Source organism: Manacus candei, unplaced genomic scaffold (genome assembly GCF_025592945.1).
Source record: "Manacus candei isolate 608988 ecotype Guabito, Panama unplaced genomic scaffold, ASM2559294v1 h1tg000002l, whole genome shotgun sequence".
NCBI lineage: Eukaryota > Metazoa > Chordata > Aves > Passeriformes > Pipridae > Manacus > Manacus candei.
The window spans coordinates 10,131,145-10,157,744 of NW_026138050.1; the positions used below are offsets into that span (position 1 = coordinate 10,131,145).

Consider the following 26,600-nt stretch of genomic DNA (forward strand, 5'->3'; position numbering starts at 1 on the left):
CGGGAGCGCATCCCCGGGAGCGAACCCCCGGGAGCGAACCCCCGGGCGCGCATCCCCGGGCGGCTCCCGGCGCGGCCCCGAGTCCCACCTGCCGCAGGCCGCGGAGGGGGCCGGGCCCGCCGCGCCCCGCGGGAAGGGGCGGTTCGCCCGTGCCCCGCACCCTCGGGAGCTACAGGTGTGTTCGCTCCCGGCGGGGTCCGGCCCCGGCCCCGGCCCGCCGCCTCCGGGTGGCTCCCGGGGCGACTTTCGCCCCGCACGAACAACTAGAAAGGCGCGGTGTCGATGCGAACCGTCTGAGCGGCTCGTGTGGAATCATGGCCAGCGAAGCCACCTAAATCAAATTAGTCGGTTAAAACGTGTGGCCTGTAGAAAGAGGAATTATTTAAACATTTCTACTTAGCCAGAATTTCCATCAACTTCTCTGTGTTTTCCTGTCAAGGTGTGTTTGCTGATTATGCAGCAGTTCAGCTAGGACAGCATTCTTCGGCTCTGTGTTTTGATTATCAAAAGCAGAATGAATGTAACAGTGGCTTTTCGAGCACAGTAATTAGTTTCTTTTAAAGTAACTGACAGCATTTACCTACTTCAGCCATCCAAGTGTAAACTATAATGCTTTTAAACTTGGATTTTATTTTATAGTTCTGTTGGAATTGTAAAGTGAGGATTTAGAAAACACATTCCTTTTGTCCATGAATCTGTTTCCTCTCACCTTGGAAAGAAGTTCTTAAGAAACATCATACTGAGGGTGGTAGACACACAGCTGAATACTTGAAACTATCATTGTTAATGGGAAAAGACTTGTTTCAGGTAAATGAAAATATTTTCTAGTTTATCATACAAATAAGAAATTTAGACTATTGACAGACATTTCTCTATAATGTGTCAACTTTAGTCTGACACAGTGGAAGAGATACGCAGTAATTTGTTACCCACTTTGAGAAGAAGTCTTAATAGATAATTTGAGTGCTGGGTCTAATAAATAACTGTTATTCTGGGGAGTTCCATGTCATTTTATAGACACTTAGAGGAGGTACTTCTTACCTGCCTGATAAATAAATCATAAAATATGAATAAAACCAAATAGTATCTCTTAGTAATTCCCGCTGTCCAGAAAATGAAGGAGTGTGTATTGTGACTTGGCTACAATATTCTCTTTTTATTAGTCTGAAAATTACCCACTCTGTAAGCAATGATTCAGTTGATTGGGCATATCTTACAAAGATACTTTACTTACAAATTGAATCTTGGAAGGTTGTGGTTCCAGAGTCGGGGTTTTGGGGGCGAGATGAGCTTATGTTTTATCCAACTGGCCCACAAAGTCCCGCTTTTGGTGGTCACTTTGTTCTGCAAAAGAAAACTGCACATTATGGCTCTTACACTGGACATTAAACTTAGTAGTAAACTACTGCTGCACTTAGGAAAAGGCTGCTACACTTTAAATAAATAATCGTGTTCTAACTTTAATGTTGTCTTTAGCGATAAAAAGTGGATAGAAAATATTATCATTTCAAAAGTTAAATATAAAAGCTTTCTAGCTGTTGGTGGTGTTTTTCTCTTAAAAAGCCAGCAAAAGATGAAGAAAAAGTTATCTTTCAAAGAGTGGTCACTCAGTGCAGGTGAATTGGGAGAAAAGGAAGTCCCTAGAAAAGAGAGGCAGTTTAAACCTTGCAAACATATAAGCACTGGTAACATTTGTATTGTCAATCCCCTTCTCATTTTTTTTGCTCACAGAGTATTCAGTTTTAACGTGTCTCTTCAACCAGCTGCTTCTTTATGTGTGTCTGTTTGTGTGTCTCCATGTGTCCAGTCTGTATCTATGGATCAATTTAAAGACTACTAATTTTTGTACTGGTAAAAGCCATAGGATATATTTTTATGAGTAAGGCACTGTAAACCTGAGCTTGGTAGAGCTGTTTAAGTTCATGTTATTATTTACATTTTAGTATCGATGTCCTAAAGAACTTAAGTATAATTTTTACTCAATAATTACATAGCTGTACTTTCCTCATGGGATTCTAGGAAGTGTTGAAAATGACAGTAGATACAGTGGACTTTCTATGGTTCCAAATATACTGCACAGATGTTTAACACTCAAAGAAACACATGACACTCACACAGTGTAATTTCTACAATGGTTCATAAATGCAGTATATGCACACAGAATACACACAGGAGCATCCTCTCAGTTGGTGTAAACGTGTCTGTCATAGTTTTGACATTTTATGCCAGCTAATCACCTCCTTAAGTTACACATTAAACATCTAGACATTCACATTGTGGTCACATTGTCACTGCAGTCAGATTAATTTTAAGTGCTGACCTATTCAGACTGAAACAATTTGAATATTTCAAAAAGGCCTGGAAATTCAGCTGAAGTTACCCAGTGATACACTGTTCAAGTAAAGTTGTTCTACATGACTATATGCAGGATCTATACATTTATGCAAATGGATATCAGGATGAATTACCAAGATTTTTCTGTAGAATTCTGACATTTTACATTTTATAGCAATACAATCTCTACACAAGTGAAATAGGACATATCCAAACCTCAGTGCAACAAATTCCTCACTTGTTTAAGACCAAAATCTGATTTGGAGGAGCTTAGGTCAGAATTGTGCTGCTAATGTGCCTTTTAGCTACTGTTCTACATGAAATAATGCTGTTCAAAGGCAGCATTTATGAAAGGTTAAATTTTCATGAGCCAATTAAGCTATGAACTTAACTGTAAAAATTTTTCATTTTTGAATTATAGTACTTAGTTTGTGAATACATTCCAGACCTGTCCAGTCTTACAGGTTGTCAGATCTTATTGGTTTAACTCCCCTGGTCTCTTCACTAGGATTCTGAGAACATAAGAGCAGAGAATCAGAGATCAGAAAGTGGATCAATGTGAGGATCTTTAAGGGAAAAGAGAAACAAACCTACATACCCGAACAGCAGCAAAGATCAGCTGAAATACAGCAGTTGCTTCTTACCAACTGTTACTTTGAAGATCTTAAATTAAAACATGTAATTTTGCACAGTTACTTTCAATAAGATGTGCTTTAAGTAACACACTTTGCTGATCAGCTATTTTTAGCTTAGTTTTTCAAACAGGTTCTGTTTGATTCTCTATTGATGATAAATAAAATTAACAGGCATTCCTCCTAGCACCAATAACCCAGCTCTAGAATTAATACACTCTTTGAATGATTAATGAGCAGTGTTAAAGAACACAGTTACACTTCTCTAGGCCTTCCTCATACAACATTTTTATTCACATTTTTTCCCTTTCCCGAGCTTACAGAAGCAGCTCCTGTTTGTCTCTGGTGTGCAGTAAAACAGATAATTTTCTACTACCGTGGATATCATGCATGTATTTTAAACTTTAAAAGTATGTTTATTTTCTATGTGTTATTTAAATTGATGATGATTAGACGAAACAGTGATAGATGCCCTAAACATCTGTGTTATAAAAATTGGCTCTCTTTCCTTCACTCTGGTTTTTCCCCCTAGGTTTGCGTGCAGCTTGGGGTGGTGGCCTCAGAGCTGAGACTCCTGAAGTGCACTGTGTATCCAGGGCATTAATAATTAAATACCTGGGATCAGTCTATCTTGCTATTTGTTATGACAAAAAGAAAATGACAGAAGAGAAAAAGTAGATGGTATGTTTGTAATAAAAATTAATTTTTCTTGAGGTAAAAAAAATGTCATGAATTATTGAAAAAATAATGTTTAGAAATATCAGGCCCAATTATTTATTGCATTTATAATTTATAAAATTGAAAGTCCTACCAGCTCTCTTTCTATTTAAAATAAATTTAAAACTACATTTTTAAGCAAACCTTTAAAAAAAAAACCAGCTTACAAACACACTGAATCAGCAGAGGATTATCAAATGGCCTAATCTGTTTACTTTTGAAATTTTATTGAAAGCAGTGAAAAGATCAGGATCTCCACCAGAATCCAGTGGCATGGCTGGGGATTGGTTTGTGGCCTGCATTTTCTGAAGCAGGGCCTCAACCTTTGACATCTCCTGACCTCGTGTTGCAACAGAAAAGTTTTGTGACTCCCCTCTGATCCAGCCATAGAAAAAGAGAGAGAGAGGTAACGACCTCGAGTTTGGAAACTCATGACCTGGAACAACGAAAAATTTTGCCTTAGTGAAGGCTACAAAATCAGTCACCCCTTCCTCAGAAGCCATCCAGAGTTTTTTCCAGGGCAAGAGCACAGACACCCAAGGGCTGATTTTTAAATTGTGCCTTGTCCTTGTCTCCCTGCTGCAGTGTCAGCCACCAGCACTGCTTGCCTGTGTAAAACCTGGACCTCACACCACAAAGAAAATCTATGTGAACACACAGCTGTGTGTTCAGGCATAATTTTGAAAGACATCATTTTTTATTTGCCAAAAAAATCATATTTCATAGGTTATGAAGCAAAAAAAAAATTGGATTTTTTAAAATGGCTTTAAAATGTGGAAAAACACTGCTGTCACCTGGTAGCTGCACCTGTAGTGAAAGAAGTGGTAGGAAAGTACTTGTGTGACATGAAATGCCAAATCCACTTCAGACCACGTGGCTTGAAGCTTCTGGTGAAATTATTGAATTGAAAGCATCATTTGCCCAGTTTTCACAGCATATCAGTTAATAAATGCACTGATGTCTTGCTGCAATGCCATATGCAAACAATGCAGATGTGGAGGGAATTTGGTAAAGGATATAAACTTGGAAAAAAACAATGGATCAGGTGTTTTACCTGTTGTCAAAATGCCCAAGTAATTCCTGTTTCTGAGGTTTCTTTAGGTGTTGTGTGAGCAGATAGGCCTTATTCAGCTTGTGGATTTTTTCAGGACCTTTCTATAATATTTACAGAGTAAATAAAGATAATAGAAGCAGGACTAACATGTATTACTGAGGTGACTTGCTTTGTGAGCCAGCTGACAGGACTACATGTCAGCAGTTGGCATCAGAAGGTTACCCCTGGTCTCTCACTCCCTGCTGGATATAAAGCCCTTCAGTTACCAACATTTTATTTTTTACATTAGAATCAGGATTCTCTACAGGCAGGCTCCAGAAGTTTTTTTCTTTTCCTGTTTGGAGCATACTTGCTCTTAGCTGAGCTCAAAAGTCTTAAAAATGATACATCAGTTCTCTCTGATTTCCTAATATACCAATTACTTACACTGTGGATGCACGTGAAAAACTTCAAACAAAACTATTTTGATCTTTTCAGTTAATGCTGCTGTAATATTTTAATTTAGCTGTTAATGAAGGAGACTACAATTCACCAGTGTAAAGTAGTATTGATGCATTTTTGCTGTTTAAAGTATCTAAGCTTCAGTCAGACAGACCAAATCCTTTTACTGAAATCATGGCCTTTCTATAGGAACCAATATAAAATAGTCTCTAAACACTGATTTTTATAAATAAAACTTTTCTTTTGTTTGTAGGTCAGGATAAGAATTAAAACAAAACACACACACAAAAAGGACAAAATGTGTCCTGTCATCTACAACAGGGCCCATATAAAGGGCTTTAGGAAAGGTTGAGGAAAATCCATTCGGGATGTTTCAGGATTGGCCCACATGTGCCAAGAGAAATAAGTGAATGCAGTAATTGCACTGAAGGGGCATTTCTATTTGTTATGGATTGCTACTGTTAAAATGGCTATTAAGGTCAGCAAAATCCAGATTTTTGCTTTGCTGCTGCTGCTCTTTGTATTAAAGCTTTCTTTTGTAATCAAAGGCCTGTTTCAAACCACACAAACTGCACACACCTGTGTCAGTAGGTGCCTGGATGCTGCTGTCAGTCAGGAGGATCTCCACTGAATTCACTGGACCTGCATCCATAAAAAATGCAAGTGAGATCACGTTAAAATTTCTGGAACCTGAGGAAAGAATTGGGTTAATTTTTTATTATATTTTAACACGAACACAGAGCAAATGTATTACACAGCCCATCATATTAAATAATATATGAGGAATTGGGCATTGCTTTTTTTCAGTGATATATTTTATACCTTATGGTACAAGAATCTGTGAAGATTATGCCTGTTAGGTGCTATTCAATGTGGATTATTTTAAAATGGTAACTTTTCATTGGGCATGTCAATTGAATAGGCATAACTCAGAGTTCAAATGTGCTACCTGTTTTACTAAGGATATTTATAAATATCTAGTATTTAGTCTTTCCTAAATTGCATTCCTCTTTGTATTTTTACTCTGAGTGATCTTTCTGTATGTATAGAAAACTGCCTAGGGAGTTGGAAAATATCTTTAAATTCTTTAAAATGAAAGTTGCTATATGATTCTATTATGTATAATTTTCTTCTATAAACTAATGTTCACTCTGTCACTGAAGTATCCTTAAAAATGAGAAATGCAGGTCAATGGTTACTGATGATTATTCTGTTTTATTTTTTGCTTTTGGAGAGCTGAAAGAAGAAAAATTGTCCTGTATTGTCTGGGCTTCCTGCAAAATGTTTTGCACTTCCCAATACCAACAGAATTTCTTAGAGTGTTGCCTAAGAATTCACTTTGTTGAATGGACAGGACCATTTTATACATTCAGAGCAATGACTTAGAGGCTGTTTGAAAAACTACAATTTTCCTGTGTAGTGAACTAACAGAAAATGATGAAATCCTGAGGTATTGTTGGAAAGTTGTTCTAACTTAAAAATCTTTTCTTTGTAGTTTCATTTTTGATGTTCCACAGCATTCACCACTTCCTGCATGGCTCTGAACCGCAGGGAAAATGAGGGACTTTTGGGGGCAGATGTGTTTCCTTTACACTATCATAATGCCCCTAAAAATCCTTATTGCTCTTGCAGTATTCTTCTGTGTTGCTGGGCCTGGTGAGAACTACTCGAAGACCTGGCTTAAAAATACAGCTTTTCTCTAAAAACACTTTAAAAACACCACTGAGTTTTATTTTGTTCGTCTTATATTATTTTTAGTTGTGTTTACTGCTGCTTAAAATATAAATGGCAAGATATGCAACCACCTGTTGGTAAACAAATGTCATAAGTCATAAATCCAAGGGACATGCAGATAACTGCATGGTATTATGAAGAGGGATATATTTTGGCTTAAGAGCGAGAGCTTCATTCTTTTGGTACAATTAACTTGTTTTTAACATAAGAATTTAGCATCTGTGTCTCTGAAAATATGACAGACATTTTGCAAGCTGACTTGAATGACTGCTCAGGTGGACCTCGGTTAGAATATCAATTTTAGAAACATGCATCAGGTCATTTATCAAATGCATGGATCTGTCCAGTACTTTTATTTAAATTAAATGTACCAAAACACCCAAGTTTTCATACAGTCCCAAAATAAAATTGTGATTAAACCTAGAAAAGATATTGTGGGTTCTCAGCTGTCCTGTGCTTATCCAACTCTAAAGGTCTTTGTGTGGGCATTCCTCTTGCTGAGAGGCTTTTGAGGGAGGTGGGATGGCCCAGTCCCTTGGGAATGCTGGGTGGCTCCTCTCCCTGCCCCTCTGGTGAGCGAGAGAGATCTCCAGGGATCTCCTGGGCACAGTTTATTCCTGCTGGGTGACAGGTTCCCCTGGCGCCTGCAGTTTTCCAGTTCTTGAAGGAGGAGGCAGAACACAGACCCGTAAACAGGGTTTGTTTGTGCCTGGGTATTTCAGCCCAATATATCATCAGGTTGACATGTGCAGTGCTGGTAACATTTATTTCAGTGGCTGTGTGTGGGACAGCACTGTCACTGCTTTGTGGTAAATGGACTCCTGGCTCCATTGACGAGCTTAAAGGAAATAATAGATGGTGTCACTTCGTCCCTCTGACAGGGACTACTGATATCCTTAAATAGCCTCCAAAATACTGGGTGACATAGGAAAGAAACTAACTGGGTGGCTTCACCCCCCCCTTTTATATTAAAGTTTAATCTCCAAGCAAATGCTCTTCATTCTGCTAAAGGACTGTGTCTCATTTTTCAGGCAAGAAAACCTGACAGGTCAAGTCATGTCCTACAGGTCACAAAGTGGACTTGCTGTTACAGCTGAAACTCAGAACTTTTGATGCCAAATAAACACCACAATAACAAGAACGTTCCTTTCTAAGAGGACTGAACAAGCAGTGTTGAAAAATATTGTACTCACAGGTCAAAACATACTGGCATATGCATTCTTATAAGGTATTAAATTAATCAATTAAATTAATTGTAAAGTTTTTGGCACTTTTTTTTCTAACCGTGCAAAAGTGCATGTTCAGCAAACTTTTTATTTCCAAGTCACATTCCTTGGGTAAAGACTCTGCATCTAATTGGAAATGTTAAAAAAAAAGGCATGAGACAGCATATATTCTATGGAGTTCTGCAGTGTTAAGATTAGTGAAGGGAGTACTCCCAGAGCTACAAAATGTATCACCTTGCTACAGAAGACCTAATATGAACAGATTGGAGTTTTAATTACTTTTTAGAAGTCTTCTGGGGGCTATGCTAGTCACAGGATGATGTAAAGAATACTGTGATGATGGATTTGAGCATTAAAAATGATCTAATTTTGTATTTGTCCAGTGTCAGCATCTTATCTTACACATAATCTTTCAAGGATATCAGAATTAATTTTTTTTCCTAATGTAAGCAATCTTTCATAAAATTTCTTACCTGCATAACTTGTAGGCTTCAACAGCTGATTCTTGAATACAAAACTACTTCTATACATCCAGGCCAGAGCAAAAGTCAGGTTCTTTCTGAACATGTGCTCTGCAAATATGGAAAAATATATTTATCATATGACATTACTTTCAAGAAAAATATATGGTTAGATCTAGAAATCCTGAGATTAAATTCAAGGAAAAGAATCAAAATAAGTAACACTAAATTCCAGTCCCTTTTATATCTAAGAGGAATCACCTGACATACAATTGTCATTTTTTTGCACATTTTTATCACTGAAGAATAAGGATCAGAAAAGAGAGCCAAGCACATGTTTCGAGATGCATATTTAAGCTCTTGAATTCAAACACTTGCTTCAAGTTGTTTATTTTAAGTTGTTAAATCATTTTGGTGTGAAATGGTATGTCACAAAACCCGCTGGATCTGATAGAGCCCCGGAGGAAGGCCTGCAAAAGTCATCTGTAAAACTGTCCACTGAAGCTAAAAGCACTTTGGGAACAGGCTGGGAGTAACTTTCAGTATTAAACATTCTGTAAAAGATCATTTTTTTCCTCTGGTTGTTCTTTAAATATGAGCAAAGTGAAGATTTCTATTAGCCTCTTCTTAGGGGGTTCGATTTCTTTTAATTATAGGGCCAAGAGACATTAACCAAGAGACAAATTGCTCTAAAAGTTAGAACAGTAGCAAGTAGGTAATATTTTTCAAATAGAATTTCCACAGTGGAAAAGATATTATGTATTTGTTATGTGCCAAGAATTGAGTAATATGAAAATGCTTTGATTCTTTTACAAAATGGAAGAGCATTAACAGCATTTCATTTTTTTATTATATATATTTATTTTATTTTTTATTATATATAAAATTCCTGTGATTACCAACAGTCTCCTAACAGATAAACAAAAATAGCAGAAAAGACATGCAGTTATTAAATAGGCTGAATAAGAGAAACCAGTCTCATTTATATATTGAAGAAACCTGTTATTATCTCAAGTTTTGAACATTACCTCAACTGTATGTACACTATTTAAATGTTATTTAGACCACAGAATTAATTTGTTGCCATTGATGGCTGATTAAAGAAGTGTAAATGGTTCTGGTTTTTCTCCTTAACTTTTGAATGCATGCAAACAATTTTATTCCCATATTTAAATCACGAGTGCCAAGATTGTGACTGAAGTGGATCTTTATGGTTGTATTTTAAACAAGTGCAAATGTCAGTTAGGAAGTACAGTGCTGACAGGATCTCAGTTAGAGCTGGAAGGGCATAGAGGAATCATTGTAAGTTAATAAAGATCATTAAAAGAAATCACACATTTCATAATCAGGCTTTCATCAAGATAGATAATATGACCTATTTTACACTTAAGCAATTAGAAGATGAAATACTTGGAGATGATTAATTTCTTCAGTAGTTAGACTTAACAGGAGATATTGCCCAAGAAATAATCTACTGAGAAACTCAATTCTTAATCAAAATTGGTTTTTGGTTGATTACTGGGTATTGGTTTGGTTTTTTAAAGAAAAAGCCACTTTAAAATTTTCCTTACTTTTCAAATGTGAATACTATTTTGTATATTCTTTTAAAAATGAAATCTACAGCCTTGTTGTGACTGCTGACTGAGGCCTTTGGAAATCTCAATAATGAGAGCACCATAACAATCAAACTAGATTGCAGCAGGTTAATTTTGAACAGAGGAAGCAATAGGATATTCATATATAAAGCCAGGGAATCTGTGCTAGTCATTTTTGGAGTTCTGAACTAATCCATAACAGAACTATCCCATGACTGCAGTTGGCAGTAAGGAGAACTGAGTGAGCCCAGAAGATCCCCAGATTGTAGTTTGAATCAAACATAGACTTTGTGGTATAATCTGGGCTCATAGTCAAATAATCTAGATTCAGTACCTTGATAATTCATATAAAATCATCTTATCTTAGAAATTTATTCTAACTTGTACCAGAATTTTATTCTTTTAAAACTCTGGGTGTATTTAAAACCAAAAAAGGAAACAAACCCCTTCTTAGAACATATCTGAAATGAAAATTATAGAGTTCTTGTTCCAGTCTGAGCATTAGGAGATGAATGTTGCATCAAGAGGTTCTGGATTCAGGGTCTGGGCCCTGATTGCCCCCTGGCCAGTCACAGGAGGGTGGAAAATGCCCTGAGTAGAGCCTAAGCCAGGTAAGGTACTGCAGGCACTTCACCTGTCAGAGGGAGCAGTGCAGCTCCCACCTCATTTCAGAATGCATTTTAATCTGGAATAGTCAGCGCTGGCCTACAACACAGTATCTTTCTGTACCAGCTCCATTGCTATCCTCTCCTTCCAGATTACCCAGTTAATAAACAGAAAATTCCAAGAAGTCAAAAAAGACCCACCCCAAAGCAGAGGTAGCTCCTCCTGCCAGAAAGTGAGGCCTGAGGCCCCGATAACACACAACCCTCCTGCAAACACCCCGGAGCGGGGCAAGGGGGCAAAACTGCCCCAGTGAAGCACCTCAAGGCTCTCGATCTCCTCCTAAAGCAGGTCCCTGCTCGCACCCAAAGCCCGGGGGTCACCCAGCCCCTGGAGCAGGAGAGGAGTCAGCAGGGTGGGCTGGGAGGGGCCAGCGGGTCCCTCCCGCGGGGCCGCCGGTGCCTCTGTCCTTTGTGCTGCACCGGGGCTGCCCGAGCACACGGCGCTCCCTCGCTGCTGCTTCAGGGCTGCGCTGACTTCTTCTGACTTCTTCTCACATGTCACCCCCAAGACAGCAAAGAGATGGGGACCTGCTGCCTCGGGAGCTTCAGCCCGCTTAACTCCCGCAGGCATCTCCTTTGGCACTGTTGACAGTGGGACTGAAAAACTGCCTGCGACTGTGGTGGGCAGACAAAACAAACTTCAACGACACAATTTTAACTGATTTCCATACGAATTAAGATAAGAAGAGCAGTGCACTTGAACAGCAAATCTGCAGAGTATATTACAATACCTGTAACAGCAAATTTATCTTAATGCAAAAAAAATTAACATTTCTAATGAAGCATAATAATTGGGTGGTATTGACATTATTATATATTCCAAAGATATATTCTCACCTTTTCACAGAGAGCAGAAAACTGTATTTTCCCATTCTACCTGTGGAACGTTTAAAAACACTTCAGTATTTTACACTAATGCACAAGAATACTACTGTGTTATGGCAGAAAACATGGAGCTTTGAACCTATATGGGAGATAGGGACTTTGTTTCTCTTCTGTGATTCTGCATCTCCCAGTCCTGACCTACATGTTTAATACTGAGGCGTTAAAAGGTTGGAAAGAACAAATAATAACTTTAAGGTGCTGCACCTTATGTTGGAACGTTTTTTAGTCTGTAGATAATTATTACCAATCTTAGAACACCAAAAAATTTGGGCTGAGAAAAACAATTTTGGGAACAAACAATAAAAAAAAGTAAAGCAAAGTCTCTAGACTGCAGGCCACTTGCCAGCTCTTCTCACAGGAACTTTCAGTTCTGCTGCTTGCTTTGAGTGTAGCAAAAAGATAAACATTTTCTTGTTGCAAGTGAAAAAACATTGCCATGCATGACAAGTTGATAAGCACTATCAGCAGTTTATTAGTTCATTGGAACCAGATACAAAAAGTGGTGGAAAGTTTTGATGTGTTGCTGAAAAAAGAAAAATAACTGGTCAATGCCCAGAACTATTGTGCTGAAAAAAGGTTTTCTATTCTTAGTAACTGGAGTTTTCACTGCTATAGACAATTTTGCTTTCTGTTTGTAGTAAATTCCTCGATGTATCTGCCTCCTTTGTATCCCTTGCACCACTGTGTGGTGGGTCTGTATTTCCAGGTGGGACAGGTACAGCAGTCTAAATTCTACACTGTTAAGTAACTATGTCCAAGTCATGACACAACAGGCAGAATTTGTTTGAGTGACTTAATTACATTAAAAATAAATTTTTCTGCTCTAGGTCTTTTCACATTAACTGTAGATGTTGGGATCTTATTGCCATGTTTTTGCCTGTTGTAGTTATTGAAAATTCAACATAGTGTATGTAGGTATGGTACAAAATAGGTGCTGTGATAGGTCCTGCCATACACCTCTATTTAGCACTTGCTTGATTAAATTCTTGTCTGATTATTTTTCTGCTGTTGGCCTATGTGCCTTACAACAAATTGATAGTGTTTGACTCTTGATATTGTCACCAAATCTGTATCTGTACTAAGATCTGCCAAAGTAAATATTAAAAATCCTGCCATACATCCCAAATGTCACTTTTAGTTTCCCTTTTGTAAGGGTATGCAGCATAGTATAAACAGGGAGAAACAAAGAGATAAGGCAGTGATGTAGTATCAGGGTTTACCAGCCAAACTTGGATGTGGGTATATTAATCACAGATGATAAAAACATAAGGAAAAAGGTTGCAGGTTTCAGGAAGAGACTTATATCCTACACTGTAATGACTTTTTGTATCATTTATTCTATTGAACAATTATTTTAGAAAAGTTTTCATGTTTTTTCTTACAAAAGTAACCATGCTATTTCATAGCCCTTTTCCCCCACTAAGACAGGCTTTTAAGCACCACTGACGTTTGTGGTATGCCAATTTTTATGGCTCTAGAGAAATAACAATAATACACTTAGGAGAAAATTGAGACACATTATGTCTGGAAAATGTTGTTACACTCCGTCAAAGAAATAAGAAGAACTTATTTTAATATCCTGTCTCACAATATGGGGTAAAATGGACAAGAAAATTAGGACGGGTAGATGAAATGTATACTTTAGCACGATGTGAGCAGTGACCAGACAGCTAATATTTTCAGTTATTTGCAAGACTTCAATGATTCCCAGATGCCTGAAGTAGGGCAAGGAGGAGGACTAGGAATTTCTTCTGGATTTGATGGTTGCTTGGCGCTGTGGAATGTAGATACCTTTGCCCATTTGTATAAGAATTGTGTCCTTTGCCTTGGCTTCCCAGTGGGAGCTCACAACTGAATACACAGACAGTCTTTCAGGACTTCCTTCCTCCTTTATTGAGGGCACAGACACAGGAGATGCATGTGCAGGATGTTTATGGGAAAGAATTAGAAAGTTCTACTCTTACAGCAACTGAATGCTCCTGAGAGTGTCACACACATGTGGATATTTGGTGAAAGTAAACATGCTCCTGTCTGGTTTGAAGGAGAAAGAGCAAAGGCTTTTTTTCCTCTGTGTTTTCAGACATTATATAAAATTCTGCTGCAAGAAAGAAATTGTTTGTGTGCAGATGCTTGGCTGCCTTGAAAATATAAACAGTTTTCTTGGTAGCATATTTATTCACCATATTAATATTAGTCAACTAGAAGTTATTATTTTTTAATTGAACTGCTCTCAGGCTAATAGCACAGAAGTATTGCTATTGGCATGCTAGATATTTTCAATTAATTAAGTAAATAAGTTCACTAATTTAATAAATTATTCTTCAATCAGTTATTTATTAAATTCATTTATTTGATTGCTTATCTTGGTTTCTTCTGATTCTCAAATCTAGAATATTAAAACTTGAGCGACAGACCAGACACTCACATGTACATGTAAATTCAGGAGTGGGATATGGCTTGAAATTAAAGCTCTCTTGATACAGGAGACAGTTCCACTATTAAGCAACTGGGGCTAAGAGCAGCTCTAAAGGATTCGGAATGTGAGCAGTCTGGTAAGAGGGCCAATGAGGTGAACATTTCAATGGAAGTCTTTTGTGAGCTCAAAAGCTTCTTGCTGTGCAAAGAAATTCCTCCAAAATGTCTGGTATTTGATGGCAGCAGACCTTTGCATTGTGATAACCAGCAGATAATCTGGTTTTTTATAATCTATATTGTGATAATCAGCAGGTAACACCTTATGAAACTACTGTACCTTGACTGGGGCATGAAGAAAGCAGGATACTAATGATCATCAGTCCACTGGATCAAGGGAATTGGTGCAGGCCTGTAACAGAAATAGTAACCTGTGAGAATGCAGAAGCAAAGGAGGTATGTCCCAGATTAGCTGACTGGCTGCCTACAGGAGCATCACATTGCTTAAAGAATGAACTGTCTTTCAACTTCACACCAACAAGTTGGGTGCAGGTATTTCATAAGCTGAATAGATCACATATGGCAAGCACAGACACACCAGACAGATGGCATTTGTCTTCTGAGGCCTAAGAATATTTTTCCTTAGTTTGTGCCATAAGGAGCAAATAAAACTAAGATAAAATGGAAGAGAATATTGTTTGATAACATTTGTTTTATACTGTGCCTGCTGGAGTTAATGTTCAGGGTAGAATAAAGTTCATATATTATAAAAGGTCACTGATCTAGCACTTTAGACTCATTATCCTGCCTAAACAAGATTTTTTAACTTTTTGCAATCAAGTTCTCCTAGGTTAGGTTAGGTCTCCCAAAACAAGTATCCTCTTTCAAGAAGGAACACTGATTTTAAAACAAAATTTTACCTGAATTATCTTAAAAGCCTTGTTCAATTTTAGAGTAATGACATGAGACTTCAATGGAGAATTTGCTATTTGTTCTGTTACCCTGACTTAAGTCTAGAGAAAAAAGCAGACTCCCATGGTAGCTGGTACAGCATTCAGTCAGGTAGGAGTATGGAAGTTCACAGCAACTGAAGTTTTGGCTCAGATTGTTCTGGAACTCGGAAAACACCTTAGCACCATTTAGGGGAAAATCTCTCTTCCAAAGAATTATTATCAAGCCAGTTCTAAAATGTCTGAGAGAGATAAATCTAAATCTCTTAGAACCTTTTTCAAAGAAAAGTAAAAGAAATGGTCACACAAAATTATATCTGCATATTGAAGTATAAGTCAGCAGGAATGTAGCTAGGAAATATTTTATTGTTTTTAACTAAGAGATATTTGCATTTGGCCAAACATGTAATGTTTGAATGTGGGATTTATTTAACACTAAGTTAAAATATTCTGAAAATAATGTAGACAATGAATGTGTGTTAAAATCTTTTTCGTATCCAAGAATTTATGTACCCTGTTCCAAATGCTGACATGGTTTGTAGTTATTATTTTTTATTTTACAACGAAGTTCAGACAAAATCACTGAGCCACAATATCAGTTCACTGGTCTTATCAAATCTAAATTGTGCAGTTACCTCCAAGTCTTTTTACACAGGAATGTAAATTCACTACTAACACAGGATGAATAGGAAAAAATTCAGAAATAGGACTTTAAAATAAAAAGAAAGCTAAACCAATATTTATTTGCCTCCATTTAATATTTGATGTAATTCTGAAAGATTATGTAAGTATTGACTTTAATGTATTTAAGACAACAAGCTGTTGTCTCATTTTCATTTTGTCGTTGGATCTACTATTTTTGCAATACCCACCAGTTCAAGTAATGATAATGAGCTTGTGATTTCCACTGGTGACAGTGACCACAGAAATGTGGTGAGGGGGAGAACAATAACTCATTGACTGAAATGACTCCGTGTTTTTCAGAACACTCTTGCAAGAAACCTGTTGGCAAAATGAAAATTATATAACTGTTACTATTCCATCTGCATCTTTCAAAATCATTAAATTAAATGCATGAATGAAGGAAAAAGCAAAACTGTTTTATCTGTAAAGGTATAAATGCATACAAAATTGTTTTCATTAATTACTTTATATGCAGTCAAATGCATAATTCTTCTACAGCCAGCTTTTCCTTTTGTTTTTTGTGTTCTTTCACACTAATGGAAAAGACATAAAACAATAGCAAGATACCAGTAGGGATTTGCATAATGCCCTGTTACATCACATCTCAATGTACAACAGAATTTGCAAAATTTCATAGTACAGGACCTTGTATTGAATATTGCAAGAAAGGATATTGAGTATTGTCCAAAGGATTCCTAATTATCCATATATTTGCATAATTACCATGAAAATTATTTCCTTCACAATGCACGAACATTTCAAACTTTGGCCTTGAATTCTTGTCACCTTTCACACACCTGCCACCCCAGTACTCTGCAAAACTTTTCAAAAACTTAATTTTTGAGAAACCAAGCATTGGCAACCTGTCAGGGAGACAAGCAAAAGAAGACATATGCATAGAGAAGCAAACAAATGTGTGCGTTCACAACTCACCACAAATTCATGGAGAAATATGTGAATGGAGAATAACAACAATTAAGAAGTGCACTTCTTAATGTCTAAGTTCTCAGAGAATATCCAACATTCCTCAGGCACAAAGAATATTCGTGTTGCTCCAGCAGCTGATTTAATTTGCAATATGTGTGTGTCTCCCAGAGCAACAAACTGTATTTGTATTTAGTCAATACAGTGATAACCTGAAATGTGTGAGGAACTGCAGCACCACAGGCCTGACTGCACAATGAAGTTAAAGGGAGCTGTGCTTCAGCATTGAGACTGGATCAAAATGAAGATCTGAGGGAGTCCCTATCACCTTTGAGAAGGCATCTCTCCTCCTGCTCACATATCATTGCAGATGTATTTGGAAAGGCACTTCTAGGACCCCTTCATTTAAAACAACAGGCCAGCAGTATTTTTTTTTTGGAGGATGCATATTGGGAGCACTCCCTGACTCTGAAACACCTCATTTCAGAATGTTTTGTAGGGAATTCTGATTATTTGGTGGAGAAAGTGTTGTGAAGCAGTGGCTCAGACGTGGTGCACCAGGAGTACTGCACCAGGAATTCATCTCAACGAGCTCTAGTGTTTATCTCTGCTCAAATATCAATATCTCTGCACCTAGATATCAATACCTCTGCTCTTTACCTAATGCATTTCTGCACTGATAGGAAATTACATAAAGCTCCCTTCTGAATTTCAAAAATATCAATTACATATGAATCCTTACAAATTTTCATGAAACTGAGAAAATTGCAAGGCAATAAACCTTTGTTGGAAAGGTGCTATTTAGTTGTGCTTGTAGCCTTACTCTCCTCAAATATAATTTGATCCTCTACATTTAAAACTGAACTTTTCCACACTGGAATTGTTTTAATAACAGAAGAGATGTGTTAGTTAGTCATTGATAGCCACAGATTATATCCCTAAGTAAGAATCCAGTCTTTATTACCATAGTAAAAGAGTTCCAAGACACAAGAATGTGGTAGCAAAGAAAGGGATCTTCCAAAACCTATGTAACAAAAGTGCTATCAGAATAATTCTCTAAGTATGTGCTGCTTCAGTATGCAGTTTTTAATCATTAAAAAGTGCAGTCTTTTGTAACTTGAAGATAAAGACTTTAATGAGAATTTTTGTGAATGTATTACTTTCCTGTTAAAATACTTGGAACGCCTTGTTAATCCTAGTAAAGCAGCAAATGGCATGTAAAGATGAATGGAATTGAAGAATATAGCCTTCCTCTATGGAAAAAAAAGTACTACACAGCTGAATGATAAGTTCTTCACAGAAAAGTATAAACTGAGTAGAGTAATAGAAAGAATTCCTATCAAGTATGGCTAATATAGTTCTCACTGAAGTAAAAAATGTTACAATTTTAAAAAATCTTGATTAAACAATTTTTGATAATATGGGAACATTATCATACATTATATAAGATTATCTGTACTCCTATGGGTGCAATATCTATTTCTACTTAATTTTTAGATTTACAGCCATATTGATTGTTCTCAGCCAGGGCCTAAATTTGAGTGATTGAAATAATGACCAAACATTTCAGAATACAGGAAATGTATTGTACCAGGTTCTGCCTCACTGCAACAAATGATCATTTAAGGAGCAAGATCCAACCATTACCTATGTATATTTATAGCTACACAGATACACACACATATGGTTTGCTTTAGTGGATGTGAAGGAAATACCCCTTTTCTACAAAATCCACTTTTAATGGCTCCAGGATGATTTAACAGCGTAACCTCCCTAAAGATGATGGTCTGGTTTTGTAGAATAAGTCCAGATTCAGAGTAGAATCTTTCAAAACTCAGCAAATTCCTCTTTGAGTCCTAACTATCTCCAAGTCTTGTCATATGAGAGGATGACTAACTCTTTGACAGCACCCATTTCTCTTCACTGATAATAGGGTAATCCTCAGTCATCTTGTTCATCAAACTGTACCTAAGTTTTAGACACCCAAAGTAAGGAGAGATTAATTATTCTTAAATTTACTATGTTCCTTAAAGGATTAAGAAATGAAAAGCCAGTACATTATTTTTCTTACATACAAGATCAGAAGAAATAGTGGAAAATAGGACTATTCTAATATTGTCTCACTGTAGCTGCCTATTCTATTTATGACACCACTTTATAAAGTGCCAAGTCTAGTCATGCAACCTACAGATACTCTAAATGACAAAATAAAATTAAGCATGAATATAGAAAAAGTCAAGTATTTCTCATGCAGTAATAACTTCCACCTATAAACACATCCTAAATTGTACTAGACCAGGCTAATATCACATAAAAAATTAAGCAACTTCTCACAGAGAAGCAACATGATCAAAGATAAAGTCCAAATGACAAAACAGTTTTACTTAGTAATTGTCTGCTTAAAATTACAGGCAGTAATATTTTTTGTCATTATGATCATATTGATAAAACTTTAGAGAGTACAAGACTGCACATGAAACACTGTGTTGTAAAAACCCCTGTAGTATGAGGTTATAATGAAACTATTGAATTTCCTTATTTATAGAAGCCCTGTTGAAAATCAAAGACTGCAGGAATAAGTATCTGTATTAGCTGACATCTCCACAAGGCATAGACCCATTTGGAAAAGAAGAAACTGATCTGCACAACCATAAGTTTAGAATATCTTCAAATAAATACATTTGTAAGAGACCATTTTGTTTCTAATGGAACACAGCAAAATGTTCTTCTGACAGAACGTTTTATTCTGAGTCCCTATTTCTGTATTTTACCCAATAAATCACTTCTATAAATTATGAGTGCTACATAGGTCAGTGTGAATTATTCAAAACCAAACCTTAATCTATGGAAAAGAATCTTGATTGGAATAGGTTTTGCTTTTAAATCAGCTGGAACCCCAGACCAAATTCCCTTTAACACATTCAATATGCCTGAGCTGATTTTGGTTTCATTTCAACACAGCAAATAGTTCAATTGACAGGTAATAACGTGAAACTTGAGAGATTTTTGGCCCTGATTCATCTGGAATCTGGAGCATTAGTAAGTCTAAAGTGTGAGAAACTAGTATGGAAATTAAGGAATTATCCATGCTAATATTTACATGCCAAATTATTTACCAAAATGAAAAGTTTTTGCTACATGCATGAAATACAGATCTCAAATCGTACAACTGTGCTGAACAGGGGAAGTTCCCTCTCTTGTTAAATGCAGAGTGGTTAAACATTGGAGCCTGTAAATGCTGCTCCATAAAAATGGCTGGTGCCAGTCCCAGAGGAGATTCACTCTGGAACAGACTCTGAGAGCTGGATTAACACACTGAATAAATAAGGATGATGACCTCCTAGATATTACTACTGGCAATTTCTTTGTACTCATTCCTCTGGAATACTCCTGTTGGTTTAGGAGGAGAGGGCTCCACAAATTAACCCAAAGCCATATGCTTAATTCCACATGCAAACAGGCTCCTTGGCTGCGTGGGGAGCTGCCACTGCCACGAGGATGTGTCTGGGTGGGGGGACGTGTCACCCAGCTGTGTGTCTGTAAATCTGCACATCTGCCTGGCCCTTCTCTCCCACCAGTGTCTGGGCTTGGGCTGCCACAAGAGGCAAAAATGAGACTGGGAACGTCCTGCTGACTCCCTTATAAAAAAGCACGTTGCCTGATAACTGGAAAAGTATTTTTACCTTATTTCAGTAGTTGGACCAAATGAAAAAGCTGTTGTGACGTGTTATCCCAGAGACATATTTCAGGTACTTGCTTGGAGCTGCAGCATGCTATGAAATGACCTGCATAATCCAGAAATCATCCAGGAAAACTACACTTTTTCCTTCAGAACTTTTGGGTTGTGTGTTATTTCACACTGTGCAGGACAAATACTTGATTCCATGTTTCAATGACACAAATACATATTTTCACCGAATATTTACACTCTTCACATGTGCCCATTAATAATGGAACTCTCACTCCCAGCTGTAGCATGGATTTTTACCTGTAGCATGAGGTTTATCCTTAAAGCAACTGCTTGACTGTGGTGAATAATGTAAAAAGTACATTTTCAGTCCAGCCACCTTAAACAGTGACCTGAAGGAATCACTAATGGCTAGTGACAGAAAACAACTTGGTTTACTTTGCTACTGTTTGGCATTAAAAAGGTCTCTTAATGCTTGGATTAAAGTTTTCTGGCAAAATGTTCACTGGCTTCACTTGAATAAGTGATAACCACTTATTCCCCAAAACAAATACTTACATACAATTCCATCAGAATTCCTCTTTACCAGCATGGACAAATCACAATTTACAGAGGCTTTTGCCTGAAAGGCAAACTCTGTCCTTAGGTGAAGTTTCTGCCCTAAAATGCAATAGTCTTGTTTAAAATACAAGGAGAAGCCTTCGTGGTGCTCTCTGCACTTCATTTGACTGCAGCCTTCATTTGACTATTAATCTTCTAATGCCATATATACTGTAGGAAAGACATGCTAATAAAAAAGACAGCACTGACACCATTAATCATGCGTAGGAGTATATAAATACTGCAGAAATCTCTCACATTTAAAAGAAAATCAGCATTATAAGAATTTTCTGAGATAATTTCACTGTGGAAAAATATTTTTACTCTGAAAATATTTTACTGAAAAATATTTTTACTTTGAAAATATTTTTACTCTTTTTTATAACCATATGATTTTAATTATCATTGTTATTTCTCTGTCAGCTTTTAGTGAAATACTTATGGATGTGATATTATTGTATCTGCTCTCTATTCTGTTTGTGGGAAGGTTTGATTTAGTTAGCAATGAAGTTTGCTCCAGCTGAAAAAATGCATTTCAGCCTCTGTGTCAGAGCTTTGTAAACCTGGATTAGGTCAGTCTTCAAATGGCTGATAGTTGGGAAAAACAGATATCTCCTCATTAAGACACCTCACAATGAGGTTGTTCAAATAAAATACTTCTGTGACAAAAATGCCCAAGTTACTTACATTTAGAAAAGATTCAGTAAATAGCTGTTCTCTGATCCAAGTTTGCTGCAGGGTACTCTGGAACCTCACTTGGTTTGTGGAATTTAAGGGTACTGGTGGAATTCACAGATTCCATACACCACATTCCTAAAATGTTGATAAAGACCCAGTTTCAGTTACTTACATGAAATTTTTAAAGGTCATCAAAAATAAAAGCTGCAAGTAAAAACTCATCACAATGCAGCATTATTTTTACAGTAATCTCTATTTTCCAGGTATTTATAAAGCTGAGTTGTTCAGCCCATCTCCTGTTATGAAGAAATTCTTTGTAATTTTGAGGTATGGATAGTGGCATCATTCATAAAGGGGCAGAGAATAAAATGACTTAAGGTAAATATTTCAATATATAACTTTTAGGGGTTTATAGCAATCGATTTCATGTTCTACTTACAAGCTATATTGAAGAATATTATGTTTGTAAAAGAAATATTTGACCAAAATCATCTTCCACTGTACTTCTCTCTTCCCCCTTCCCCAGTCATACTGAAGCCTTTACTCTCTTTTACCCTGGAGAGTAAAAAGACCCCGTTCCTGGGGAATTATCCAGTCCAGCTCTCATCAGGGAGTTGGGAATGTTCAAAATACTCAAAAATACATTTCAAAATCGAGGCATGCAAAATCAGAAGAAAAATAATCTCGTATTTGAAAATATGTTTTGTGCTGACTGTATGTAGATAATTGAAAACACACATGGGTCTATTACAGTAACATATGTTAAATCTCATATCTTCAGATATTAAATCCTGAGTATTGAACCTGAATGTCAAAATAAATGTAAGGTACTACATTTATGTATTTTTGGCTATGTAAATATTCCTAAATATTACATTATGCCTTCATTTTACTTTATTTTTTGAAAGAAAACCAATTTTACTTGCTTGTGGAACTTCAGCATTGATAAACAATTTCTCTTTGAAGCTATATAAAAACTCATAAACTTGAATTTTATTGCATTTTTATAGAGCTCTTGTCAATATTCCAGAGTTTGTCTTCTGGTCAGTCTTCTACTGTGAGAACTTTTGTGTCAGAGAACACACAGTCCATGTCACAGCAAGACTTTCAATTATATTTACTTTAAATAAAACTGTTTTCCTGTTTCAGGTGATAGAATTCTGTGATTATTTTTAAAAATGTGTTCCTTACATCTAATATTTAAAATAGTTTCATCTTAGCTGGCATTATTCCTGGTCTGTAAGCCTGTGTTCATTGCTTTCCATATCCATGGGTGGTATTCACTACACAGAGCCAAAGTCTTGCTGTAAGTATAGAGGTGGCTTTGGCTCCAAAATCTAAATCCTAAGTCTAAATAACATTGTAGAAGTAGTTTTTATTTATGATATATAAATGCAATATCCTTCCCTGTGCAAAGTGCACTTTTGCAAGCAGATCTGTAATCTGAATTGAATAAATTCAATTGGTGGAACTCCACAGAGGAATGGAGCTGCCTGGATACAATGCTGTGTAGAACTGAGGATTTTTAATTCTTTTTACTCAGCAGAAAATAAATATATTTGGCTATTGTTTTGCAATGTTTATGGGAAAATTAAAATACCTAAATTTTTTCATAATCCTTTTTTTGCTTATTGCTTTTCTTATGGGTAAAATATTCTATTCTGCTATTCAAAGCTGTATTGAAAGCGGAGATAATTTATGTCCATACAAATGTCAGGATTATGAATATGAGTTTTAAGTATTCACACTGAGTATAACTCTGATATGAGTAGAAAACATAGAATATTTTTCCAATACAAACCACAGATTTTTGAAGGACTGTATAATCCTCACAAATGTTCCAGGGTCCACTTTTCTCTGGGGCAGGTACCCTGTCTTACATACACTGATTACACGAATAAATGCTAATAAATGAGGCATCTTTAGCTAATAATAGCAAAGATATAATTTATAGTACTAATGGAATTTACTGTATGTACTGCTATGGATTATACTTTCCCACTGTATAATCTGTTTTATTTCAACTCAAGGATAGCAAAGGAAGGTCTGAATAAACATGAATTGGAGATGTTGCAACTGAGCACAGGAGTGTAATGATGGGAAATTTTTCCTACAAATGATCTCTTTGCAAAAAGCTTTAAATGTCTGATTTCCTCCAGAGAACTCAATCCAAACCCCTGATGTTATTAGAATGAGTGTGGCCCTTACACCATCATTCCTTGTGACTGATTTGTGCCACACAAAGATTGCACAGGAGGGAGTTTGCTCTGACCCCACCTATGCAGTTCCCACAAAGGCCACCACTGAAACTTCCCTCAGTGTCTGCCAGGGATTCCTGCACTGTGGAGGCTGAGGAAGATGATGACTTTTAAAGAAGCCAACAGGATCATCAGATGTATACAATGATTCCATGTTTGCCTGCTGATATTAATCCATTCTTAAAAGGGAATGAAAACAATATGAAAAGATGGGAGTTACACCAAACCAGCAGTGTTTTATTTCTCTCATACTTGGGAATCAGATTCCAATTAAACAGCAATGATGGTTGGCTTTTGTATTTTCATTTTGCCTTCCAGTAAGATAGAGCACTAAAGAAAAGGAAGAAGAGAGAAGGACAGAGGTGGCAAGGCATCTAAATATGACCAAGATGGTTTATGTCAATGAGTTCAGCAAAGGGATTAGCATTTGTTTATGTGGCTGTCTCATGGAGTTGGTTTGCAATGCTCCCTCACCCAGCACATCCTTCATTGCTCATATTTCAAAGGTCTTTTTTTCAGGATTCCAAACATACAAATCAAAAGTCAAATTATTAACTCAGTAGTGGAAATTGAAGCTGACTGACTCTGTCAAGTCAATGTTTACTATTAGAAATAAGTTTAAATTTCATGTCATCACCCAAATCTTGCACCCAGGAGCTTTGAGTGCTGACTGTGTCACTGTACTGTGACACATGTTCGTGTGTTTGGGTTTAAGTGATTGGGAAGAGCAATTTCCCAATATCAGGCAAATGACTAAACATTTCTTAAGGATAACTCAGCCATTGAACATAAAAGACCCTCCCATTTCATGTTACAATTCTCATCTTTACTGTGCCTCAAGAATGCTCTGATTCATCCCTATGGAACACTTCATGTACTATAGTTTAACTTTATATTTCCATCATGATACCAACAATTTGCCAAAACAGCAATTTCTCTCCACACCAAGTATTGCTCACTCTTAAATCAATGTATACTGTCTGCTTCCATCCCTGCTCTCTGTCTCAATTATTATTTTGTGTAAGATAAGAAAATCCCATTTTTACCACTGGAGAGCCAGGCTGCTTAGGTCACAAGATTCTCTTGGCTTAATCCTTGAGTATGAATCATGAACTTTCCCTAATAAGTCCCGGCATTCTTCAGATGATCAAGCGAGTTTACCAAGGCTTCCAGAGCTTTCCACATTAATTATCACCACGTTTAAAGTATCAAAAGCAGTAGCTGATTAAGAATTATTAAGACTATAAGTTGTTTATTCTTACTTTTCCTTTCTGTCCTCTATTTCTCACTCTCATGTGGCTTGAGGTTGTGAATGGCAATAATACAACTCAGATAATAGAAGACAACACATTAAAAAGATTATGAAAAATAGAAAACAGACTGAAAATTATCAATGTGAAAAACTGGAAACAAATTTGCTTGCTTTCTACATTACATGGATCTAAATTAAGCTATAAATAATGCCCATGATTTCAGTTCAGAAAGAGCTTTTTTCTCATATTTAATATGAGAAAATTGTAAGAGAACTAGAATAAGAGTAAGGCTCTACTCTGCAAACTTAGAACCTCTGCAACAGTACACACTACTAAGGAGTCATCACAAATGCCATGTGATTAAATGAGTATTCCGTTAGAAATAAATAAGATAAAGACCTTAGAAAGAAAAAAAGAAATTATTTTTTAACACTTGAAAGTGGAAACAAAATATTCATTCAGGATTTATAGTACAGAAAATTGCTGGAATAAGTCTGGATTCTTCTAAGTACTTTAAAACTGGAAATGTGGGCACAGGAAAGATTTTATATTCGTGCCCCAAATTTAGATACTAAATCTAGCAGAAGTTAAACAAGAATGAGTAATTATTACCTCATTAAGTTTAGCTACCAAAAATATTTTTGCATTTTTACCAGGATTAACACATCTAAATAAAGATTGAGTAAATTCCTCAAAGAGTATTTTAAGTGTGGCACAGCACGGCAGGATAGAACTATATTTTATATTTGGAGAAAATAAGTTCTGTACTTAACTGGCAGTTAATTAACCATGTGTATGTGTGGGTCCATTACACGACACGCCCAAGGCATAGTCAAAATCATCTGGGAACTTCTGTGGAGACAACAAATATTTTTACAATAATAGTGATTAAGCCTGAAAATAAAAGCAAAAAGCCCTGAAAGGAAATCAAAAGTGAGTCAAACTCACTGGTGGTTACTTTCATACTTCTCATCCAAAGTGAGTCAAAATCACCAGGCGTTACTCTCACATTCATCACATAAACTGTAATATAAGAATGCAGTCAAGAGGAAAAGAAGAAACAAGATGAAAGGAGCAAATCCAAGACACGGTTTTCATATTATTTCCAAAGCTGACAAATTTGAGAAGAATACTACTAAAGGTGGCATTAAATAGGAAATCCCTCTCTGAGCGCTCCAAAGAGTGAGTTCTCAAAGAGAACTAAAACCAGTGGCATAACAAATCCTTGGAAATCAAATTCAGGTACTGTATTTAGATAGTTACAAATTTAAAATATACACAAAATACCATAAAGGTTCAGTACAGCCCTTTTTTGAGGCATGATTTAGTGACACACTTGAGCAAGTGAGTAGCTGAACATGGTTCTTGCTTCCAAGGACTTGCATAATTTAGCACCCAAGTTCAGGAAA

At 36.6% G+C, this 26,600-nt stretch overlaps 1 long non-coding RNA gene across 3 annotated transcripts; it reads right to left on the reverse strand.

Moving 5' to 3' along the window:
- Nucleotides 1-8,512: 8,512 nt before the first annotated feature.
- On the reverse strand, nt 8,513-25,274 carry LOC127482059 (uncharacterized). 3 transcript variants are annotated; one of them, XR_007908420.1, is made up of 6 exons: nt 25,201-25,274; nt 21,690-21,815; nt 15,979-16,108; nt 14,497-14,568; nt 11,697-11,736; nt 8,513-8,710 (listed from the first exon to the last, which is right to left on the reverse strand). It is a non-coding gene; the product is annotated as an uncharacterized LOC127482059 (long non-coding RNA). The 3 variants fall into 3 exon arrangements; XR_007908416.1 differs by lacking the exon at nt 25,201-25,274 and having other exon boundaries at nt 21,690-22,223; XR_007908412.1 differs by lacking the exons at nt 21,690-21,815; nt 25,201-25,274 and having other exon boundaries at nt 15,979-17,171.
- Between the last annotated feature and the right edge of the window lie 1,326 nt (nt 25,275-26,600).